This window comes from Aotus nancymaae, unplaced genomic scaffold (genome assembly GCF_030222135.1).
Source record: "Aotus nancymaae isolate 86718 unplaced genomic scaffold, 86718_ANA_hifiasm-v0.15.2.pri h1tg000017l, whole genome shotgun sequence".
Classification (NCBI taxonomy): Eukaryota; Metazoa; Chordata; class Mammalia; order Primates; family Aotidae; genus Aotus; species Aotus nancymaae.
The window spans coordinates 2,047,720-2,071,082 of NW_026988429.1; the positions used below are offsets into that span (position 1 = coordinate 2,047,720).

The following is a 23,363-nucleotide window of genomic DNA, read 5'->3' on the forward strand; positions in this document are numbered from 1 at the left end:
TTCTGATTCCAATCCCTTCTGTTAGCAATGGGGGATCAACAAGGGTATTTAGGCGATGTAGTAGTATGACCTGTTGTGGATTTAGCAACAGAATTCTGGCACTGGAATGAAGGGAAAGACAGGAACAGAGGCTGGTATCATCAGCCAAACCAGAGTAGATAAAAGGACGAGAGCTGGAAATAATGGCAGTCTTCATCAAGTGATACATTAAACCTGGGTTTCTCAACCTCAGCACTATTAACAGTTTAGGCAAGATAATTCTTAATTGCTGGAAGCAAAGTGGGGCAGGGGGGCAGATGTCTTGTGCAATACAGGATATTTGGCAGCATCCCTGGCCTCTACCCACCAGATGAATAAGATCCTCCTCTACTTACATCATAACACCCAAATATGTCTCCAGATATTGCTAGATGTCACTTGGGAAGCAAAATCAAAATTTCCATTGAAAACCATTGCTTTAAGCCCCAGCAACCCTTTTTTGTAGGAAATGCAGCTACAGAAAGGTACAGAAAGGCCCCAGCCAGGATTCAAGCTGGGGATCTCATTCCAGGGCCTGGGCTCTTGGCCACTGGGCTTGACTGTCTTTATGGAAAGGAGATTCAAGCCAGCCTTCTGAACAGAATTACAGATTTTGTGACAGACTGGATGACAAGAAGGGGATGAAAGAATAAGGTTCAAAGGTGAAACCTCAGTTCTTGCCCCTGAACTCAGAGGACAGTAGTACTAAATAAGTAGCTTGGGTTTGAATAGAATCAAGGTGTATTCGGTCAAAAAGGGAAAAGCCTGGTGCCCTGTACTATGAGCAAGGAGGTGGGGGGTGGTTCTTGCTCAGACTGAACAGAGGAATCTTCCATAGGGCTGGACTTGAAGTGTGTGTGTGTGTGTGTGTGTGTGGTATAGACCAGCTAGGACCCAAATCCTGGCTGGGCCCTTTCCTAACTGTGTGGCTCCAACTCATTGTGCCCGTGTGTGAAATAGGGGTAAGAGTCCCTACGCATAGGCTTGATATGAGAACTCAGGCAGATAATAAGAGCAACATGGCAAGCCAACACAGCACGATGTGGCCGGCACTCCTCTCCTTCCAGGACATCCTCGTTTCCTCCATGCCCCAAATGCGCTCCGTATTGCGTGCCAACACCTCCCCCTACCCTGCAATGGTAGAGGTGGGGACCCCCACGTACGCCCCCCAGATAGAGGGGCCTGGACTGTCTGATCGCGCTCTCCACCAGCAGAGCGTCCCATTGAGACTTTAGGGGGCGCCAACAGCCTTCCACTCCCCAATCCACTCTACTTTCGGGGTCCTGGGGGTCGCCAAATGCGCGCAACGAATTGGATGCCTCCGAAACGAACCAGGTAAATAAATAGTCCACGGTGCAGCACGTACATTTCTGGCAGGTCTGCCCCCGGCAGGCTCGGGATCGAAGCCAGTCAGGCTCAGCCCAGCTCCCAGAGGCGCAGGAGGAGAGAGCGTTAGAATTGGGAATGACCTGCTCTCCGAAGCCGGGCTGCAGAGGCAGGAAGCTGAGAGTCGTTTTATCCAGAAAGAAGTAGGGGGCGAGAGAAGCAACAGGAAAGTGGGAGGAAGAGAAGGCAAAAAAGAAAGCGCTGGGAAGCAGAGTTCCCTGTGGGACCCAGCCTACAACACCTGGGCAGAGGCTTGGTAACAATGCAGCGGCTTCAGGTCAGAAGTGCTCTGGGTGTTTCCGAAAAGGGGGCGCTCCGGAGAAGCCGGAGCCCGCTGGGGATGCCGGGCACTTCGGAGCCCAGGGTGCGCTCTTGGGCGCCGCTTACCTTCGCCGGGGCCCCGGCGCGCACTTCCGGGGACTGCGCTCGGGGCGTGCGGGGCCGAGCAAGGGAACCCGGAGCCGATCACCGAGAGGCGGACGCGACAAAGCGCTGCCCGGGGCTTGGGCCGGCACCAGCGCCTCGGAAAGAAATCCCGGCGGAGGGGCCGCCGGGGTCAGGGCTGGCCTGGGGACGTAGGGTCCCGGCCTGGGTGTTCACGGGCGGCCGCGCCAAGCCCCGCAGAAGCTGGAGGAGCACGAGTCAGTGGGAGGAAAAGGTTGTTTCATTTCCTTCGATCTCCCCCCTCCTCCACCCGCTCGGCTCCGGACCTGCCCTCCCTCTCCCCCGCCCCCTTCTGCAAGCCAGCGGCCCATGTGGGCGCCCGCAAGACGCGAAACCTGAACGGCTGCAGCGTGCGGCACCTCCCTCCGCGCCAAGTTAGTTCACGCTCCCAACTCCCGCCTGCCTCCCCGCGCTGCCTCTGCAGGGCCGTGGAGGTTCCCCATCGGCCGTCCACACCCTATCCCGGTCCTCCAGCCGTTCCCCCTGCGGGGACGACCCCAGATTTGAAAGCAGACCTCCAAGCCCCTGCCAGCATCCATCCTCTCATTCCTGTCCCGTCGCCTGCTTTGAGCCTGTATTAAACCCCTCAACTCAGACAGGAAATAACCACTTACTTTGTTAAATTTGATCACCTTTTTTTTTTCTGAGTGGGAAGTTAAAGCCTGATGCATAATCTCGAAGGAATGTTCATTTTTATCGGAATAAATACAGCTGAGGCCTCTGTTTGGCCTTTCTCTTTCAGGGTTGGGGTTTTGTTTGTTAAAATCAATAAGTATGTATTGAGTGATAGGCGCTGAGCTGGGCGCTGAAAACAGACACAAGCAGAGGGGCACCCTGTTCCTAGAAAATCGACATAGGGGAGAGCGCAGGGAGAGAGCAGGTTCCGGGATGCAGTGATCTATTAAGAGATGGGTCACAGAGTGAAAGAGCCTTCTACACAGTCAAAATAAAAGCATGGACAGAGGGAAGACGGGATAAGAAAGCCCTCAGGAGGCGGTCTAGCAAAGAACACAGCCAGGGCAGCCAGTGGCGGTGGGGAACAGGGAGGAAAATGTTGTGCCATTCTGTTAGGAAAGGAGAGGAGCTGCTAGAAGCAGCGGGGTGGAACTGACAAGATCTGAAGACCAAGGGCCGGATAGGGAGAAGATGAGGAGAGAATGAAGGAGAGTGTAACTCCCCAGGGCTCTGTCTAGAGTAGTCAGTGATCAAGTGGATGAACAGAATCCCGGAGTACCTTCTGGAGCTGCTACTCCAAGTGTTGTCCAGAGACTGGCAGTATTAACACCACATGGAAGCTTTTTGGAAATGAAGACACTCGGGCCACACTTGAACCACTGGATTAGAATCTGCAGTTTAACAAGATCCCTAGATGATTCAAATGTGCATTAGAATTTGGAAGCACTGCCCGATGACTGTATATTAGACTATGGAGCCCTGGCTGTATATTAAAAACACCTGGGGAGCTTTAAAAACCAATAGGAGGCCCCAGCTCCACCCTCACAAATACTTCTTTAATTGTGGGGGGTGGAGCTCCCGCATCAGTATTTTTCAAATGCTCTCAAGATGATCTCATACAGTCAGATGAGAACCACTGTTTTAGATGTACTGAAGAGCTACTTTATTTTACCTCGAAATGCTGCTCTTCAGAAAGGAAAGCAACACCTATCTGTAGATGAAGATGTAAAGACAAGTTATCCCACTCTCATACGGTGGCAGCTGGTCTGGTAGAAAGGGCCCTTGTTTCATCAACTAATCAGGGAACAAGGTTCTAGCCTCAGACAGCACTAAATTACTCTCTGAACTTGAGTAAGTACTCCCCTCTCCCACCTCTGTTTCCTTATCTGTAAAAAGAATACACATTTGCCTGACTCCAAATTCCACACTCTGGCATGCAAGGTGCCATCATCAGAGCTCCCCCTAACTCTCCAGCTTTCCAGCAGGCAGATGGAGAGGCAGTGTTGAGAAGCGGGGTTTCCTGATGTAATACTACACGTGTCAGCCCTGGGCACAGCCATGTATGAATATCAGAGATCAGAGGTTTGTGTGCCGAGCACAGAAGCATCCCTACATGAAGGCCAACGTTGAGATAAAGGACTATTTAAGGATCCTGCAGAGGTAGATTCTCCCAGGAGCTATGTCAGGGGACCTATGGGTTATGGCTGCACCTTGGAAAGGAACCCCTCAAAGCTACTAACCTCATGCTTGCATGCACTTGTGTGTTCATGTGTGTGTGTGTGCTTTTAATGAGAGCCTCTTAGATACCAAACTCTATGCCAGTCCTTTTCACGTACATTTCTTTTAATCAACACAGCATCTTGATTGGTTAAGCATTCTTGTTCTCTTATTTTATAAATAAAACTGGAACAACATGAAGATCTGTTCATCTCTGTAGCCCAAGTTTCTTAAGTGTGCACTCTATTGCATCATTGTTCATGTCCACCATCCCACCCACCCCCATTCTATGGAGGGGAGAATCCTCATTTCAAGTCTCATTCACTTGTTATGCTTACAAGTCATCAAAACTCTCTATGTCTCATTTTCATACCTGCAAAATAAGTTGTCTTTGGTTGCTCTTTTCTGAAGGTACTGTGTGGCTTGACACTCTAGACTGAGAGGAGAGGAAGGGAGATAACCCATAGACTGTTAAGAGAAACTGAAAACACTGGGGTGATTTATTCCAAGATGAGAGGGCCCACTGGTTCATTAATGGCACAATTATTACAAAAGAGAGAAATAGCTATTTTCTGTTTTTAGGGAGACATATTTACAGAACAGTGCTAAATATCAGTTAAGACTTTATGTCAGATGTGAGAAAGGGGCATTAAGCCTCTGCTAGACTAGGGCAGTTGCTCAATGGCTACCTTCTGAAGCTGCCCAACCTGGTCTCATAGGGTCTGCTGGATGGGCCTTCAGGGTGGAGGTGGTCAGGAAACACAGGAGAGGTTGGAATGCACAGGTTGATACTGGAAGGGCAGAGGAATAGGGAGTCCCAGGCACAGTGTACAGCTCCAGTTCTAACCAGAGATGAAGAATTAGAGGAAGAGAAGGGTTCCCAGGAAACCAGGATCTGCAGCTCAGAGTCTCAAGTAACAATTTCATGCCTGATTCCAGGCCCAAGGCTGAGAGCTGGGGCTCTCAGTGTGAGCAGCCTTGCAGATATGGGCAGGTAATGCCAGCAGAGTGTGCAGGGCTCCCATGGCACTGGTGGTCAGAGCAGGGAAGCACCACCCACCCCCCCACACACTGATGTCGTGGCCAACAGCACATGCAGTTCATGGAAAAAGTTTAGAAGCCAGGGTTCCTTCAGTTAATACAAAGATGATGTGAGAGTTTTAATGCTCAGTAAGTGGAGGCTGTGGCATTGCCTCAGTGCACAAATGTCGTGATGACAAGATTTGATAGGAGGATCGTGTTCCATCCATGTCACGGCTGAGACCCATTGATCAGCTACTGTTTGGCAAGACTCCAGGCACACTCCTGCTTCTGCTTCCAAAACTCCATCTGCATTTGCATGGCAGTAATTTGATTTGCACAAAGCTCATTGTGGCAAATATTTTCTAGTTTTTGCCTCAAACAGAACAGAAAAACAACCTCAGACTTTGATTGCCCCCATTTTACTGATGAGCAAACTAAGGCACAACACCCAAAGGCAGCCAAAAACAAACTGAATCACTAGCTGAGCTAAGGTGAAACCCTTAGACTCCTATGGTTTACCCAAAAATGATAAGCTGCTAAAGGCACCACAAGATGCTTGCTGTGAGAATATGTCCAGATTTGTCTTACCCAAAATCATCTGGCACTGTGTAACTCGTGTGTTACACAGTTCAGCTTAACTGTTATTTCCTGGAGACTGCCTGCCCTTCACAGAGAACTGTCCTAGATACCATTGGTAACCTTGCTGCACGATGTACTCAGCTCTCACCTGGGGCATGTTCTGAAATCACAAGCTGGGCTCCAGACCAAACCAATTGAATCAGAATCTCTAGGAGTAGGGCTTTTTATTTAAACCTTTGCAGGTGATTACAATGTGCCGTTAGAATTGAAAGCCACTCTTGTAGGAAATGCAGAGACAAAATCCAGGTCCTCACAGATAAGAAGTTTATAAAACAGTAAGGAGCTCAATCTAGTAGTGAATGATCTTCAAAAGTCACCCGGAAAAGGAGAACGTCAAAATTGCTCTCCTGTGTGCAGAGTATTAAGACAGTGCCAAACGGACAAAAATCCCTGGACTTTTCTCTGCAATAAGTGAGTGAAATCATCCCCATGTGGTAGGATGTGGGGATTTTCCTACCCCACAAGGTAGGAAATCTGGTTTTGTCCCAAGAAAGTACAAATGATTGAAACCAGAATCCTTGCCTGCTTCTACTATGGCACTGCTATTTACAAGAAGCCTTCAAACTTCCAGCTCTTATTAATTCCAGAAGTAGTAAATGATCTCCAGGGGCGATGGAGCAAGGCAAGCATGTAAACTGAATAATAAAAGACAAAGGAAATTGCCTCATGGCCTGATGAGAGGCTAATGGATGTGCAGACAGAGACACCAATGTGTCACCATTAATGATGTCACTTTAGGAAAATCAGGAGGCCAAAATATTTTTTTCATGCTTTGCCCTACAGTCATTTCCTATCTATTCATCTTAACAAAAGTGAACTTGAAAAGAAAATGTATACTTGTTTAAAATGTTAGTTTGGGAAAATGAGGACAACCTTTCTCTTTCTCTCTCTCTCTCTCTCTCTTTCTCTCTCCTATTGTCTCACTTTTGCTATTACATTCCCTGGTAAAGTAATGGGACTTCTGTTAAGAGCCATGGATAGTCATTAACCAAGTGGCATTTACATTCATTCGTTCCACGACAGCCTGCGAAATGAAACTAGTCGTTTGATAGTATTAGCTACTAACATCGCCTAGACACCAAAGGTCAAAGAATGCAGTATGCCTTATTTATAGTCCAACCTTTCGCCAACTTTTTATAAGGTCTAATGGATGTGTTTAATTGCCAAATAAATCAATGTTGACAGTTATACCCCCTCTACAATCCTAGATTCCAGATGTAGACAACCAAATTATAAAAACCAACGTTCTCCAGGCCTTGTCTTTTTTTTTTTTTTTTTTTGTTTCAGAAAAAAAGTTTTACCTGTACAAAGGAATAGGAGAGGACCCTAGGAGCACAAGTAAGTTGTTTAAAAGAATTTTTCAGGGAACTAAAGCCTCCAGGAAATATAAGTCATGCAACTAAATTTCCACATGTTCTATCTAATCACTTCTCTCACCTTTTTAAATGTGTTATGTGCCCTAAAAGGATAAACGATGAATAAAAAGCATCAATTAAGTATCCTCTTTATCTATTCTATTGTGGAGTGGGAGTTTATCTCATTGAATTATTTCCTCACAGGCCCTAGTCAGAAGAATAGAGATTTAAATACCCTTGGATCAAACACTTTATCTTGCTCGGGGTAACAGAGTAGAAATCAAAACATTTCTCTAGCCAGTTGCTGCTGCCCAATACAACATGTCTTCTGATTAATTATAGGTTTATAATCAAACATATTCCCCATTTAAACCATAAACATAGCTCAGTATAAATTTTGGTTCTTTTTTTTTTCCCCATTTTTTATAGGAAATTCTCATGCCCAGGCTGACACCTCTTCTACTTTTTTCATCTTGACTAACAAGGTTAAATAAGCATAAGCAGAACTTAAACAAATCATCCATATACAGCACTGTCTTTCTAACCAACAGGAAGCCTCTATAAAAACGAGAGATTTCAATTATAAAAAATTACACAATGGAACTATGAAACATGCCTAGAGAAAAGGCTAATAATTGTTCTTTAAGAAAATTCAAGTTAGATCCTAAGACACAATATATATGGACCCCAAAAAGTTGTCAATAAGATAAATATTTTAAAAATAAGGTCAATCTGTTTACTTTTATATTGAAAATACCATTGATTCTCATTATAAAATTGAGATATCCCACTACATTTTAATCTCATGACCTGTTTGAAAATTACCCTGCATGTCTAGAAAACTATGCATTTTTAGAGAAAAAGGATACAGGAGAGTTTGAAATAAAGGTTAAATGTCGAGTTAAATTAGGTCAAGCTCATAGCATACCTGAACTGGACACTATGGAGCCCTGTGTCGGGGTTCCATTATGAGACTACCTGCAACTCTTCGAAATTCCTCAAAGACTTATTTTCTGTAACTCTTCTCTGTGCCAAAGCCCCTGCTTGCCAGACCGTTCCTCCTCATCCTTATTTCCTCTCTCCTTGTCTTTAATCTTCCCACTGCCTCCTTCTCCTGCCTTGAACATACCTGAACCTCCCCCATGTGTGAACCCTAGAAATTGAGAATGATTTGGTCTGAAAAATAAAAAACACAGTACAGAGAGCACATTTTACCAAGCTCTTAATCTCCTTTAAGAGTGTACAGTAACCAGAACAGATTATTGAGGGGACTCCAAACTTGTGAAACTTTCACAGTGCATGCATGTAGTCCATTCTTTGATTCTAGATTTCATGGTTGCGAGTTCTGGAACACGGTATCCTTATGCACAGCTATGCTAGATCTAATCAAACCAACTGGATGGCAATGTGTTCATGTCCCCAGTGCCCAAATTGGAGTGATTTCCATTTCTAAACTAGTGTCTGCAACCAGCAACCAGTCAGCCTCCTGTGTCTGGACACAGCTGATGGAGTTTGGGATCTACTGTAGATATAAATGAGGAGTCTAAGATTGTTATCCTAACAGAAGAAGAGCTAATAAATGAAAGGCTAATTCACTTGCTTCATTTTTAGTCCACACTGGGAATCTGTTAAATTAGCAGGTTTGATTAATGTATTAACAATACAATACTCTTGATTATTTTAAATGGCTTGCTATACTTCCCAGAAGCATAAGGTTTACTTGTCATGAGATATGCAGGGCAACAGAGCTTCCTGTAACTTCAAACTCCAGGGGCATATGGGAAGTTTGGTCTGGGGGGGCTCTTCTCTGTGCCAAAGCCCCTGCTTGCCAGACCGTTCCTCCTCATCCTTATTTCCTCTCTCCTTGTCTTTAATCTTCCCACTGCCTCCTTCTCCTGCCTTGAACATACCAGAACCTCCCCCATGTTTATGTTAATAATATATTATTATGAGATAATTAAAACAAATAATTATTACTGGTCAATTATCAAATAATTTTAATAATAAATGATATTATTTAATATTAATATTAAATAATAATTATTATTAGATGATAATAAATATTAAACCTTCAAGATTCTGGACCCATTTCTAGATATTTTTCTTTTTTAATTTTAATTTTAATTTTATTATTTTGGGGGTACAGGTGATTTTTGGTTACATGGATAAATTCTTTACTGGTGATTTCTGAGACGTTAGTGCACCTGTCACCTGGGTGGTATACACTGTACCCAATATGTAGTCTTTTATCCCTCACCTCCCTCCCAACCTTCCCCCTCAAGTCTCCAAAGTTTATTATATCATTCTTATGCCTTTGCATCCTCATAGCTTAGCTCTCATTCATAAGTGAGAGCATACAGTATTTGGTTTTCTATTCCTGAGTTACTTCACTTAGAATAGGCCAGGTGCGGTGGCTCGCACCTGTAATCCCAACACTTTGGGAGTCCGAGGCGGGCAGATCACCTGAGGTCAGGAGTTTGAGACCAGCCTGGCCAACATGGTGAAACCCTGTCTCTATTAAAAATAAAAAAATTACCTGGGCATGGTGGCAGGCTTCTGTAATTCCAGCTACTTGGGAGGCTGAGGCAGGAGAATTCTTGAACCTGGCAGGCAGAGGCTGCAGCGAGTAGAGATTGTCCCATTGCGCTCTAGCCTGGGAGACAAGAGCAAAACTCCGTCTCAAAAAAAAAAAAAAAAAGAAAGAAAGAAAGATGGCCTCCAGCTCCATCCAAGTTGCTGCAAAAGACATTATTCTGCATTATTCTCTCCCTTTTTATGGCTGAATAGTATTCCATGGTGTATATACACCACATTTTCTTCATTCATTGGTTGGTTGATGGGCACTTAAATATGCAAGATATGGAGCTATGGTTCCATATCTTTGCAATTGCCAATTCTGCTACTATAAACATGCGTTGCATGTGTCTTTTTCACATAATGACTTCTTTTCCTTTGAGCAGATACCCAGTCGTGGGACTGCTGGATCAAATGGTAGTTCTACTTTTAGAACTTTAAGGAATCTCCATGCTGTTTTCCACAGTAGTTGTATGAATTTACATTCCCACCAGTAGTGTAAAAGTGTTCCCTTTTCATTACACCCATGCCAACATATATTGTTTCTGATTTCTTAATTATTTAATGTTAATTTAATATTTTAATAATTTTTAATTATTTCTAGATATTTTTCTTTATATTTAATTCTTTTCATAACCAAACTTCTCAAACAAATGAATGTATTCACTCGCCTCACTTTCTTAATCCCCTTCAATCTTCAGCTCACGGTGGTCTGGATTTTGTCCCCAACACGCCACTGAACCTGCCCTCATTAAAGTCCCCCTTGGCTGCCTCCTGTTAATGTTCTTCATCTCCCTGAAGTACTTGCCACTGTAGCCACGTCCTTCTTCACACCTCCTCCTCCTTTCACTTCCATGCTTCTCCATTTCCTAGATCCCCACCTACCTTTGTGATCATTTCTCCTCTGTGACCTTCTTTAACTGCCTTTGCTCAGCAAACAGACACATCTGGTTCACGTTGCTAAAATGCTTCAGGGGTTGCCCATCTCTTAAAAGATAAAATCAGGTCTCCTTAGCATGGGATGCAACATCCTCAGGGTCAGTCCCTGCATATCTCTCCCAACCATTCAGTACCAGCCCATCTTAGGCTTCAGCGATGTCAACCTTTTTGCAGTTTCACAAACATGTTATGCTGTTTCATGCTCCTGTACCTTTGTACAGAATGTTCTTGACTCCACCCCCATCCTCCACTAAGGAATTCCAGCTCATCTTTTAAGACTGAGGACAAGGGTGAGCAATTCTGGGAAGCTTTGTCTCCCCACAAACAGAGGCAGCAACCCGACCTGGGTCCCAGGCATCTGTGACACATTTTCACTGTAGAGCTCTGCACCCTGTTACCTCTCGTGGATCGAGTCTTATGAGAGCAATAGGTTTTTGTTCTTCTCTCTCTGTCTCAAGTTTGCACACCACACCTACCACATGATTAGGGCACAAGAAATGCACCCTTCTTTTATTTCTCTGATTTAGTATAATTTGTCCTGAGCTTTCTATTCATTTCATAGAAAATTTTCATTTCTGTTACTACTGGGAAATGTCCCCTTCCTAGAGTCAGGTGGAAGTCCAGGGTCAGATGGAGGTGGATGATGCAGAGCATGCAAAGAGTTTCTGTCTACCTGGTCACCACATCCAGGCCTGTTGTCCAAAACAGCATGGAGCCCTGAGACAAGTTCTTTTAAGGCTTGGGCCGAGGGATTCTTTTCACAGAGATTCTCAAGATCACAGCCCTTAATGTTTAGATATTTCTACCCCTCCCCTCAGCTGCCCTCATTGTTGGTGCTGTTGAAAAGCAAGGTCCAGATGAGCATTCTTCAAGGTCACCCCAGTGACTGTTCTTTCTCTCATATCCAGGGACTCCCTTAGTCTCCAGTCAGGATGCATACCTTCAGAAAGACAAAGCTCCCACTCCTGCCCATCACGAAGCAGCACGATTCTCCTCAAGGTGCAAAGGGAGCTGAAACAAAAACAGAAATAGGGATGTCTCCTCCTGGAAAGTCTGTTTTCAGCACTGCAACAACCAGCTCTCAAAGACAAGGGCATGACAGGGTCTTGCTACCTTTTTGAGGCAAAGAGTACCCTCAGTGAAGAAACCAAGACACAAGTAAATATCTCAATAAATTACTCTGCCATATAACCACCCATGAATTTCTTTAATTGCTTAATTAAAAGCAGAAATGGCCATGAAAAACACAAATGGAATTGCTCTCCCAAAGAAAGACACCTCTACCTGGCAGCCCTCCTCTCTCAGCCTAATCCTTCTTCTCCTTCCTTCACTAAGGAGCAAGCCCTAAGGCATCTGGGATTCCCTGTCTGTGGCCTGGGAACACTACTCACATGGCCGAGTTTATCTGAGCTGCTGACTTGGGCTGCTGACGCAGGGTATTTGCAGCAGCTGCACTAACCCACTTTTTCTCATGGATGATTTTAATCTCTTTAATTTTTGCCCAGCCTGTGAGAAAACTGAAAGCGTGGTTGGGAGGGGGCGGGAGATAGAAGTTACAGGTCATGAGCTGAGTGGCAGCTAAATCCTGTGGGAGGAAGCTAACGCGAGTGTAATCCTTTCAGGAAAACAAGTATTACTGGAGAGGAGAAAGCTGCCAATGAAACTTTGTTCCAAGAATAAATAGCACATTTTCCCTCAGTGTTTGCTTTTCTCTCTTTGATCCCCTTGAAGCCCTCTGGAAATGCCTGGCCAGCAATTTTTCTCCCCTCTGAGGCTGGGGAGAAGGAGCCACAAGCACTCACTTGAGATTCCTCAAATGAAGGCATACGGAGGGGCTCCCAGGCAATGCTGGAGTCATGAGGCCTGTGGAAGCCCCGGATCCAGACATCGGCGTGAAGTTTAATTACCACAAATATGCCACAGTGTTTCCAAACATGCTGTCATCATGCCGAGAAGCCGTTCAAAAGGGAATAATAATAGATAGGGTATATCTGACTAAAGGCACTGGGAGCCATGGGAGTTTGAAAATGGAAAAGGAAAGGCAAAGCTTGAGTGGGTTAATGTTTAGCTTTGGTCCCAAGCAAAATAAATGCCTGCACACAGTGAGGCTGACAAGAGCATGCCCTCACCACGGGGAGTTTATGACTCAAGCGCTCTAGAAACCACAGTCCTTAGTTACTCACATAGTTTCCCCTTCTTTTCCCAGAGAGTTTCATTCCAAGGGAGTTGCAGGCAGGGCAATGCCAGTGAAAGATGAAAGCCATGGCATCAGATAGACTTGCCTTCAGTTTGGTTCTCCCACTTATTACCTGTACTAAGTATGACAAGTTAAGTACTCAGCGTCCTCATCTGTCACATGGGAATAATAATACTTCTCTTACAGGATGGTCATGAAGAATATATGAGATGATGGATGTAAACACTTAGCATCATACTTGACTCTGAGTGTTCAAATGTCAATGCCCTTCCACCACTGCCTCCCCATAGCATCATTCAAATCAGAAAACACTTACTAAGCACTGATTCATGGAAAGACTTATAGCAGGCTTATGCAGGAAGCCAAGTATAAAACCCACTCAATAAGAAATGACATTTGAAATGAAGATTCAAGCCTGAAAAGTGTCGAATAACAGGCAAATGTGATGTCATAAAACTGCACACGAGGCACTGATCAATGGCCAGTCCTGACAGTCTGTCTTAGGAGTCCCCTAGAGAGTTGAGATAGCTAAGAAAAGCTTTGTGGAGAGGGCTGGGCTTGCTTTGGACAGAGCAGCAAGGAACAACTAGGAAAAAGCCAATAGACTTACTTGACTTAACTCAGTACACCTTAAGGGATTTGGGGAAGATATCTGGAAAGGAAATTGGAAATTTTCGTGAGTTAAAGATGATGAAAAATTCTCCATCACTCTCCCCTTTGAGAGATAGAGTCTATGTCTCTTGAATCTGGGCAGATTCAGCAGCTGCTTAACAAATAGGACATGACAGGAATGATGCTGTGCCGGTTTCAGACCTAGCCTTGGAGAGAACTAGTAGCTTTTGCTTCCTGCTTCTGGCTACTTCTGCTCTGTAGACACTGCCTCTTAGAATGTAGCCATCATGCTGTGAAAAACCCAAGCATGGGTTTTTCACAAATGGAAAAGCCATATGTAACTCCCCAATCAAAAGCCCAGCTGAGCTCCCATCCAACAGACAGTAATAAGAACAATCACGTGACTGATCCATCTTGTATATTCCAACCCAATCAAGACCCCCAGATGACTGAAGTCCCATGTGGAGCAGAAGAACCACCCAACTGATTCCAGTAAACTCACAGAATTTTGAGAGATAATAAAATGTCACCTGCTGTTAAATACAAATTTGGTGGTAGTATATTATACAACACTAGATAACTGACACAGGAAGGGACTCATGGGAAGCATTGAACATCAAACACCATAGTCTAAATTCATTATCATCATCATAGAAACTATTAGCAAATGGTCACTATGTGCCAGACACTATGAGGTAAGATTTTATAACTTTTAAAATTTAACCTTCTTATAAGCCAGTTAAGTAGGTACTATTATTCATATTTAATAGTCAAGTAAACTAAAATTTAGAAAGGTTTAGAAATTTGCTCAAGATTTTACAGTTTTTACAGCCAGGAAATAGTAGAGATGAGATTCAAACCAATTATATTTTACAGCCAGAAAATAGTAGAGATGGGATTCAAACCAGTTATATTCTGAACACTCCCTAATCTGCCATCTTTTTTCTACAAGGTAAATAAACAATAAGCATACTGATAATCTTGACAGATACAAACAACTCTCCAGCTGTAAATTGTCAACCAGTTTGAAAAACCACAAGCTGCCCGGGCTTGTCAAATAATTCCACGCAAAACAATGGCAATTGTATTAGTTATCTATTTCAGTATAATCACCCCTACAAAAACAAAAACAGTGGCTTATAACAACAATGATCATTTATTATTTCTCATGGTTTTGATGGATCAGGAATTTAGGAGTGGCTCAACTGGAAAGTTCTTAGCTTGGGGTCCCTCAGGAAGTTGCAGTCAGTTGTTGGCTGGAATTTAAGTCATCTGACGACTTGCCTGGAACTGCAAGTCCACTCCAAGGCAGCTCACATCTTCAGCTGGCAGGTTGGTGCCGGTTGTTGGTGGGAGGCCCCAGTTCTTCATCAGGTAGGTCTCTCCGGAGGGTTGAGTGTCTTCATGGCATGACAACTGGCTTCTCCCAGAGCAAGTTTTCTGAAAGGCAGAAGCCACAGTGCCTTTTAGAATATAGCCTCAGAAGTCACACATCAAACCTTCCACCTTATTCTGTGGATTACATAGGGTCATCCCTGATTCAGTGTGGGAGGGGACTCCACAAAATCATGAATACCAGGAGAAGCAATCATTAGGGGCCATCTTAGAGACTGGCAACCATACTTATCTGTCTATTCCAAGTACTTTGGCTTTAAAGCAGGACACTTGAGGCTTCTATATGTGTCTTTAGGGCTAAAGAACAAAGGTTAAAGAAGTCATTTGAGATGACCCCAGCCTGTATTACCAAAATAAGAAATTCTGAAGCACTCATTTGAAAGCTGTTTCAAATATCAGAACATTTTAGGAAATTCCTACCATCTATCTCAGCCAGCAGCTCAGAAGTGAGAGATTCTCTAGAGGGCACCACTGGCTATCTTAGGTTCCCACAGCACCAAAGAGGGTCATTCGCAAGAGAATATCCTGAAACTGCTAAAAACCTTATATCTGATGGACGGATCCAAGATGGCCAAATAGGAACAGCTCTGGAGTACAGTTCCCAGTGAGAACAACACAGAGGGTGAGTGATCACTGCATTTCCAAATGAGTTATTACTGCCCACATGCCAGGAAATTCCCAGGCTGAAAAGCGACATGAGTTTCCAGCATGGCTGTTTCAGCCAGCACAGTGGGGCTCCTCATAAAAACTCACACAAATCTGGGTTCCCATTTCAACTGGTGCCTGGAATGCCTGGGAGACAGAGACGCCCATTCAACTGAAAAAAAAAAAGGGTGCTGAAACAGGGAGCCAGGTGATCTGGCTTGGCGGGTCCCACCACCACAAAGACCAGCAATCTGAAACACTCTGGATTGGGAGTTTCGCAGCAAGTGCAGCTGGACCCAGGATGGTCCAGCTCTGTGGGGGGAAGGGCGTCCGCCACTACCAAGGCAGTCCACCACTACTGAGGCAGTTCTAACTATACCTCTATAAACAAAACTACAAGGAAGTTCACACAGCAGCTGGGCAGAGTCCATGGCAGCTCAGCAACGCCTCTGCTGGTAGACTGTGACTAGGCTACCTCCTTGCTGGGCAGGGAAACTCTGATAAAGCAGCACGTCAGGAACTTATAAATAAAGCTCCACCCTCCCAGGACAGAGCACCTGGGAGAAAAGGCGGTTATGAGTTCTGCTGCAGCAGACTTAAATGTACCTACCCAGCAGCTCTGAACAGAACAACAGAGCTCACAGCTCAGCACTTGGGCTCCTGTAAGGGACAGACTATCTCCTCAAGCAGCTCCCTGACTCCCATATACCCAAAGAGACACCTCTTAAAGGAAAGCTCAGGCTGACATCTGGCGGGTATCCTTCTGGGACAAAGATAACAGAAGAAGAAACTGGCAACAACCCTTACTGTTCTGCAGCTGCCACAGGTGATCTCTAGGCAAGCAGGGTCTGGACTGGGCCTCCTGCAGTCCTACAGCAGAGGGGTCTGTTAGAAGGAAAACTAAAAAACAGAAGGAAATAACTTCATCATCAACAAAAAGGACATACACTCAGAGACCCCATCTGAAAGTCAACAACTACAAAGACAACAGGTAGATAAATCCACAAAGATGGGAAGAACCAGTGCAAAAAGGATGAAAACACCCAAAACCAGAACGCCTCTCCTCCTCCAAGGGATCACAACTCCTCACCAGCAAGGGAACAAGGCTGGATGGAGAATGAGTCTGATGAATTAACAGAAACAGGCTTCAGAAGGTGGGTAATAACAAACTTCTCTGAGCTAAAAGAACACGTTTTAACCCAATGCAAAGAAACTAAGAACCTTGAAAAAAGTATTGACGAAATGCTAATGAGAATAAACAGCTTAGAGAAGAATATAAATGACTTGATGGAGCTGAAAAGCACAACATAAGAACTTTGCAAAGCATACACAAGTTTCAATAGCCAAATCAACTAAGCAGAAGAAAGGATATCAGAGATTGAAGATCAATTCAATGAAATAAAATGAAAAGGCAAGATTAGAGAAAAGAAATGAACAAAGCCTCTAAGAAATATGGGATTATGTGAAAAGACCTAATCAACATTTGATAGGTGTACCTGAATGTGCCCGAGAGAATTAATCCAAGCTGGAAAATGTTCTTCAGGATATTATCCAGGAGAACTTCCCCAACCTAGCAAGGCAGGACAATATTCAAGTCCAGGAAATACAGAGAACACCACAAAGATATTCCTCAACAAGAGCAACCCCAAGGCACATGATCGTCATATTCACCAGGGTTGAAATGAAGGAAAAGATGCTAAGGGCAGCCAGAGAGAAAGGTCAGGTTACCTACAAAAGGAAGCCCATCAGACTCACAGCAAATCTCTTGGCAGAAACCCTGCAAGCCAGAAGAGAGTGGGGGCCAATATTCAACATCCTTAAAGAAAAGAACTTTCAACACAGAATTTCGTATCTAGCCAAACTAAGCTTCATAAGCGAAGGAGAAATAAAATCCTTTATGAACAAGCAATTACTGAGAAATTTCGTCACCACCAGGCCTGCCTTACAAGAGCTCCTGAAAGAAGCACTAAACATAGAAAGGAACAACCAGTATCAGCCACTCTGAAAACATACCAAATGATAAAAAGCATTGACACAATGAAGAAAATGCGTCAACTAATGGGCAAAACAACCAGCTAGCATCAAAATGGCAGGATCAAATTTACACATAAGAATATTAACCTTAAGTGTAAATGGGCTAAATGCCCCAATCAAAAGACACAGTCTGGCAAATTGGATAATAAGTCAAAACCCATCGGTGTGCTGTATCCAGGAAACCCATCTCACATGCAAGGATACACATAGGCTCAAAATAAAGGGATGGAGGAAGATTTACCAGGCAAATGGACAGCAAAAAAAAAACAAACAAAAAAAAAAACAAAAAAAAAAAAAACAGGAGTTGCAATTCTAGTCTTTGATAAAATAGACTTTAAACCAACAAAGATCAAAAGAGACAAAGAAGGGCATTATAAAGGATCAATGCAACAAGAAGAGTCAATGATCCTAAATATATACACACCCAATACAGCAGTACCCAGATACTTAACGACCTAAAAAGAGATTTAGACTCCCACCCAATAATAGTGGGAGACTTTAACACTCCACTGTCAATATCAGGCAGATCAACGAGACAGAAAATTAACAAGGATATCCAGGACTTGAACTCAGATCTCAACCAAGCAAACCTAATAGAGAAATACAGAACTCTCCACCCCAAATTCGCAGAATATATATTCTTCTCAGCACCACATGACACCTACTCTAAAATTGACCACATAATTGGAAGCAAATCACTCCTCAGCAAATGTGAAAGAATGGAAATCATAACAAACAGTTAGTGCAATCAAATTAGAACTCAGGATTAAGAAACTAACTCAGAACTGCACAACTTCATGGAAACTGAACAACTGGCTCTTGAATGTCGACTGGATAAACAATGAAATAAAGGCAGAAATAAAGATGTTCTTCAAAACCAATGAGAATGAAGACACAACGTACCAGAATCTCTGGCACACATTTAAAGCAGTGTCTAGAGGAAAATTTATACCAATAAATGCCCAAATGAGATGCAAGGAAAGATCTAAAATCAACACCCTATCATCAAAATTGAAAGAGCTAGAGGAGCAAGATCAAAAAACTCAAAAGCTAGCAGAAGACAAAAAATAACTAAGAGCAGAGCAGAAATGAAGGAGATAGAGACACAAAAAATCCTTCAAAAGATCAATAAATCCAGGAGCTGGTGTTTTGAAAAGATCAATAAAATACACAGACCACTAGCCAGATTAATAAAATAATCTATCAATAAAAAAGAAAAGAGAGAAGAATCAAATAGATGCAATAAAAAATGATAAAGGGGATATCACCACAGATTCCACAGAAATACAAACTACCATTGGAAATTGTTACAAACAACTCTATGCACACAAACCAGTAAACTTGGAAGAAATGGATAAATTCCTGGACACTTGCACCCTCCCAAGCCTAAACCAGGAAGAAGTCAAAACCCTGAATAGACCAATAACAAGGGCTGAAGTTGAGGCAGCAATTAATAGCCTACCAACCAAAAAAAGCCCAGGTCCAGATGGGTTCACAGCCAAATTCTAATAGACATACAAAGAGGAGCTGGTACTACTCGTTCTGAAACTATTCCAAACAATCCAAAAAGAGGGAATCCTTCCCACATCATTTCATGAGACCAACATCATCCTGATACCAAAACCTGGCAGAGACTCAACAAGAAAAGAAAACTTCAGGCCAATATCCTTCATGTTCTGCACATGTACCCCAGAACCTAAAGTGCATATATATATATACACCTTATATCTGCTTTCTGCCTCTGCCTACGACTACTTCCAGAGAGTGTGGCCTTTCTCACTCCTCTGCCTTTCCCCTTAAGCAAATATCTCCCATTCACTGACGTCAACTTAGGATCACAAGAAGCAAAAGATTCCAGGAAATGTCATTCCTGACCTCTTATTGGTGATGCAGGGACTCCATATAAGTAGCTGGGTGATGCTAAGCTGAGCCCAGGCAATCTAGTACAGACTTGAGGTAGTTTCCAGCCAATAAAACAGGTATGTGCTATGCATTTTGGCTTGAAATTCTGCCTCTGCTCCAAAATAGTAATAAACTGTAAATATATAAATGTATATATGAAAATGGAAAAAAGTATTTCCATGAACCAGGCAGTAATGAACAGGAGATGAAGCTATGAAGCTGTAGATTCAAAAACTGGAAGATAATGCTTAGAATTCTCCTCCTTTAAGTAGTTCAAATCCTGAAGGGTGATGGGATTTAAAAGCACCCTGCGCCTGAGAAATGATATGAGCGGCGCTCAATCCTGAAAAGAAGGTTACTAAAAGATGAGGCCACCTAGGGCTATGGCTTGTTCAAATGGCATATTTATGGCCTCATTCCAAGTGATTGTCACCCATCTCTAGTCTGAAAAAGAAAAGGTCTTATGTGCATAATTTCTCACTGAAATCCACCACTTCTTTACATTAGCTTCATCTTTTTAACCCTCACCCCAAATTATTTTATTAGATTTATCAACGTATTTTACTGATGATTTTGCTCCTTGTTTTTTATATCCCATTTCTTCCCCGTGAATTTACATCTCTTCTTCCTAATGTACATCTTTTTAGTAACTCCTTCAAGGGTTTATAAGAGGTAAATGCTAATAATTTCTATGTTACTGAAAATGTCTTCATTTTTTCCCCTCTTGTAAAATAATTTGGATATAAAATTCGAGGTTGACAGTGATATTCCTTCTTAATTTTGCAGATATTGTTCTACATCTCCTGGCATCTGTTGTTACTAATGAAATGTCTTTCGTTAGTCTAGTTGTTCTTTCTATTAACTTTTAAGAATTTCTCTTTATCCTTCATGTTCTAGTAATGTGAATTAATTAATATTTCTGATTGTTAGTTTATTTCGTTCTGCCCAGCACCCTTTGTGTTCTTATACTCATAAAGCTCATGTTTTACTTTAGTTCTAACATGTTGTTATGATTTCTTATAGTATCAATTTTCTGCCATGTGTCATTTCTTTTATTTTTTACTTTTTAATTCCCTATTTAATTTGTGTTGAAAACTTTTATTTGCCTTCCATGTCACCTTTTTATTTTTTAAACTTTGTAGCTCTCTAGAGAGTTCTGTGTGATTCCCAAGGTACTATATCCCAGCTGACCAATTATCTCTAAAGAGTTTCCAGTCTAGAGTTTATCCCATGCACTGATTTGTATTTTAAATTTCAGAGGGTATATTGACATTTCCAAGATTAATGATTCTGGTTTTTTTCCATGCCAGGATTTTTCATGTCGAGCATTCACCTCTAAATTGTTTTTGTTTCACAATTCCTTGTACTTTTTAATAGATACTGTTCTGTACTTTGACCTTTGAGATATTGTATTCATTAATTACATAGCCTATTTTGTAGGGTTTACTATGTGCTAGGCATTCTATAGTAGTACTTTTGTTATCCCCACATTACAGATCAGGAAACTGTACAGAAAAATAATTGAGTAAAAGCCAGTATTTTAGAAAAGAGGTTAAGATAGAGAAGTGTGACTCTGAAGAAGGACATGGAAGATATTTGACCAATATCATTATCAAATTAATTTATATATTCTATGCAATTCTGACCAAAACATCAATAGGCATTTTCATTGAAATGAACAAACTGATTCTAAATTGTTTATAGAAGATCAAAGGGCCAAGATAATTCTGAAAAAGAAGAACAAACACAAAGAAATTTACCTACAAGTAACACAGGCTTACTTTGAAGTACAGTAAAAAGACAGTAAGCAAGTAAGAGCAACAGACCAGTAACAGACACATGGCTCAATGGGATAAAATTAAAAGCCCAGAACCTCAAGTATAAAAAAGTCTTTGGCATAAAGTAGATGAGGCAGTATAAATCACTGGGGGAATGAGAGAGTGTTTAATAAGTGGAACTGGGCGAACTTTATGTCCATATGGAAATTTCCATAGCTGGAAAACACGATTAGATCTTTACTTCACACCATTACAAAAATAATTGTATCTATATGACTTGGAAAGAAGAACTTCCATACAAGTTACAAAAAAGCAGAAATTGTAAAGGCTTAATTAATCTGGCTATGCCAACACTAAAACTTCAGTACAATAAAGGCCACTACTTTAAAAGTTTGTGTTTTTAAAAAAAGAAATGGACACAATAGAAGACAATTTCAACATACTTAATTACTAAAGTTGACTAATAAAGTTAAGTAAACTCTACTTTTTATTCAGAAAGACTTGCTTCTACAAAATAAGGAAAAAACAAAATGCAATAAAAAAAGAGGAGCAAGTGTTCCTTACGTTCACAGAAGAACATAAATGGATGTTTAGCATATGAAAATATAAGTAACAGGAAAATGAAATGTAAAACAACACTGGGCTTCCATTTAATATTTCTTAATAGGACAAAAGCCAAAAGTCTGACATATTCCTGTTGGCCAGGATAAAAAACCAAGCAAACAAGAATTGTCAGACACTGCAAATAGGAGTACAATTTGGTTCGGTCACCTTGGAGACCTGTTTCATAATAACTGGAACCCAGAATTTGGCAACCCAGTAATTTCAGTTATAGGGTAATGCATCAGGTAAAGTCCTCTACCTGTACTCTAGAAGACAGAGTAGTGTTTATTTCAACTCTGTTTAGAGTCACAAAATACTTGAAACATACCAAATGTTTATCAGAAGAAAACCAGATAAGGAAGCAGATAAGTATTGGTATATTACCTATGACAGAATATCGTAAGAAAATTAAGATGACTGAACTATAATTTTTATATACCAGTGAAAATAAATTCCAAAAAAGTATGTTGTATAGAAAAAGTTGCCTAACATTGTGTACCATATGATACCATTTATATGTATTTTACAAAAAATAATTTTATGTTATTCGTGGCTATTATATATATTTATACTTTTGTATAACAAATGCATGATACTGATGCTACTGGGGAGAGTAGAAGGTGAATGAAATAGGAGAGGGGAGCAAATGAGAATTCAACTTTATTGTAATGTTTTGTTTATTTAAAAAGAAACAAGCAAATATGATAAAATGCTAGCATTTATTTATTTTTGGAGTTAGTGTTATAGTCTGAATATTTGTGTTTTCCCAGAATCATATGTTGAAACCTAATCCCAAACATGAGACTGTTCAGAGATAGGGCCCTTGGGAAGTGATTAGGTCATGAGGGCAGAACTTTCATGAGTAGGATTAGTATCCTTCTAAAAGACACCCTAGGATAGCCAAGGTTAGTTAATGGAAACAAAAGTACAGCTAGATACAAAGAATAAGTTTATAGCACTATAGGGTGATTATAATTAGCAACAATTGTAACTCCTGTTCAGAGAGTTAAAAGAGAGATTTTGAATTTTTCTAATACAAAGAAATAAACATTTGAAATGATGGATTTGTTAATTACCCTGATTTATCAATACACATTGTGTATTAAAATGTCATACCATATCCCATAAATATGTACATTATATTAATTAAAAATAATAATTTAAAAAAAGAGACCACAGAGAGCTCCCTTGGCCCTTCTGTAATGTGAGCACACAGTGAAAACTAGAAAATGGGCCCTCACCAGACCTGAATCTATCGTCACCATAATCTTGGCCTTCCCAGCCTCCAGAATTGAGAGAAATAAATTTCTGTTTTTTATAAGCCACACAGTCTATAGTATTTTGTTATAGCAGCCCAAACTAGGATAGTTGAGTACATTGATTTTTATTATTTGTAATTATTTTATATTTTTCTTCTATTAAAAAATCAAAGGGAGGGAGGTAGAGCAAGGTGACCAAATAGCCTCCAGTGATCATACCCTCCACAGGAACACCAAATAGAATAGCTATCCACACAAGAGAGTACCTTGATAAAAAACAAAAATCAGGTGAGCAATCACGACACCTAGTTTTAAAATTATAGTAAGCTGAGAGCACTGAAGAAGGTAAGAAAGACAATCTTGAATTGCCAACCCCATTCCCCAGCAG

General features: G+C 41.8%; 1 protein-coding gene across 8 annotated transcripts in view; it reads right to left on the reverse strand.

Annotated features, from left to right (window-relative positions):
- Window positions 1-12,012, reverse strand: part of EVA1A (eva-1 homolog A, regulator of programmed cell death) — a 75,833-nt gene extending 63,821 nt beyond the window's left edge. For 3 of the 8 annotated variants that reach the window (XM_012452125.3, XM_012452126.3, XM_064377795.1), the window contains exon 1: window positions 10,497-11,370. The gene's annotated coding sequence lies outside the window, so the exon portion shown is untranslated. Of the gene's footprint in view, window positions 1-1,791; window positions 1,866-2,363; window positions 2,421-10,496; window positions 11,371-11,490; window positions 11,562-11,834; window positions 11,916-11,941 lie in introns of those variants that run through there. The other 5 variants (XM_064377794.1, XM_064377793.1, XM_012452127.3 and 2 more) reach the window with 5 other exon arrangements.
- Between the last annotated feature and the right edge of the window lie 11,351 nt (window positions 12,013-23,363).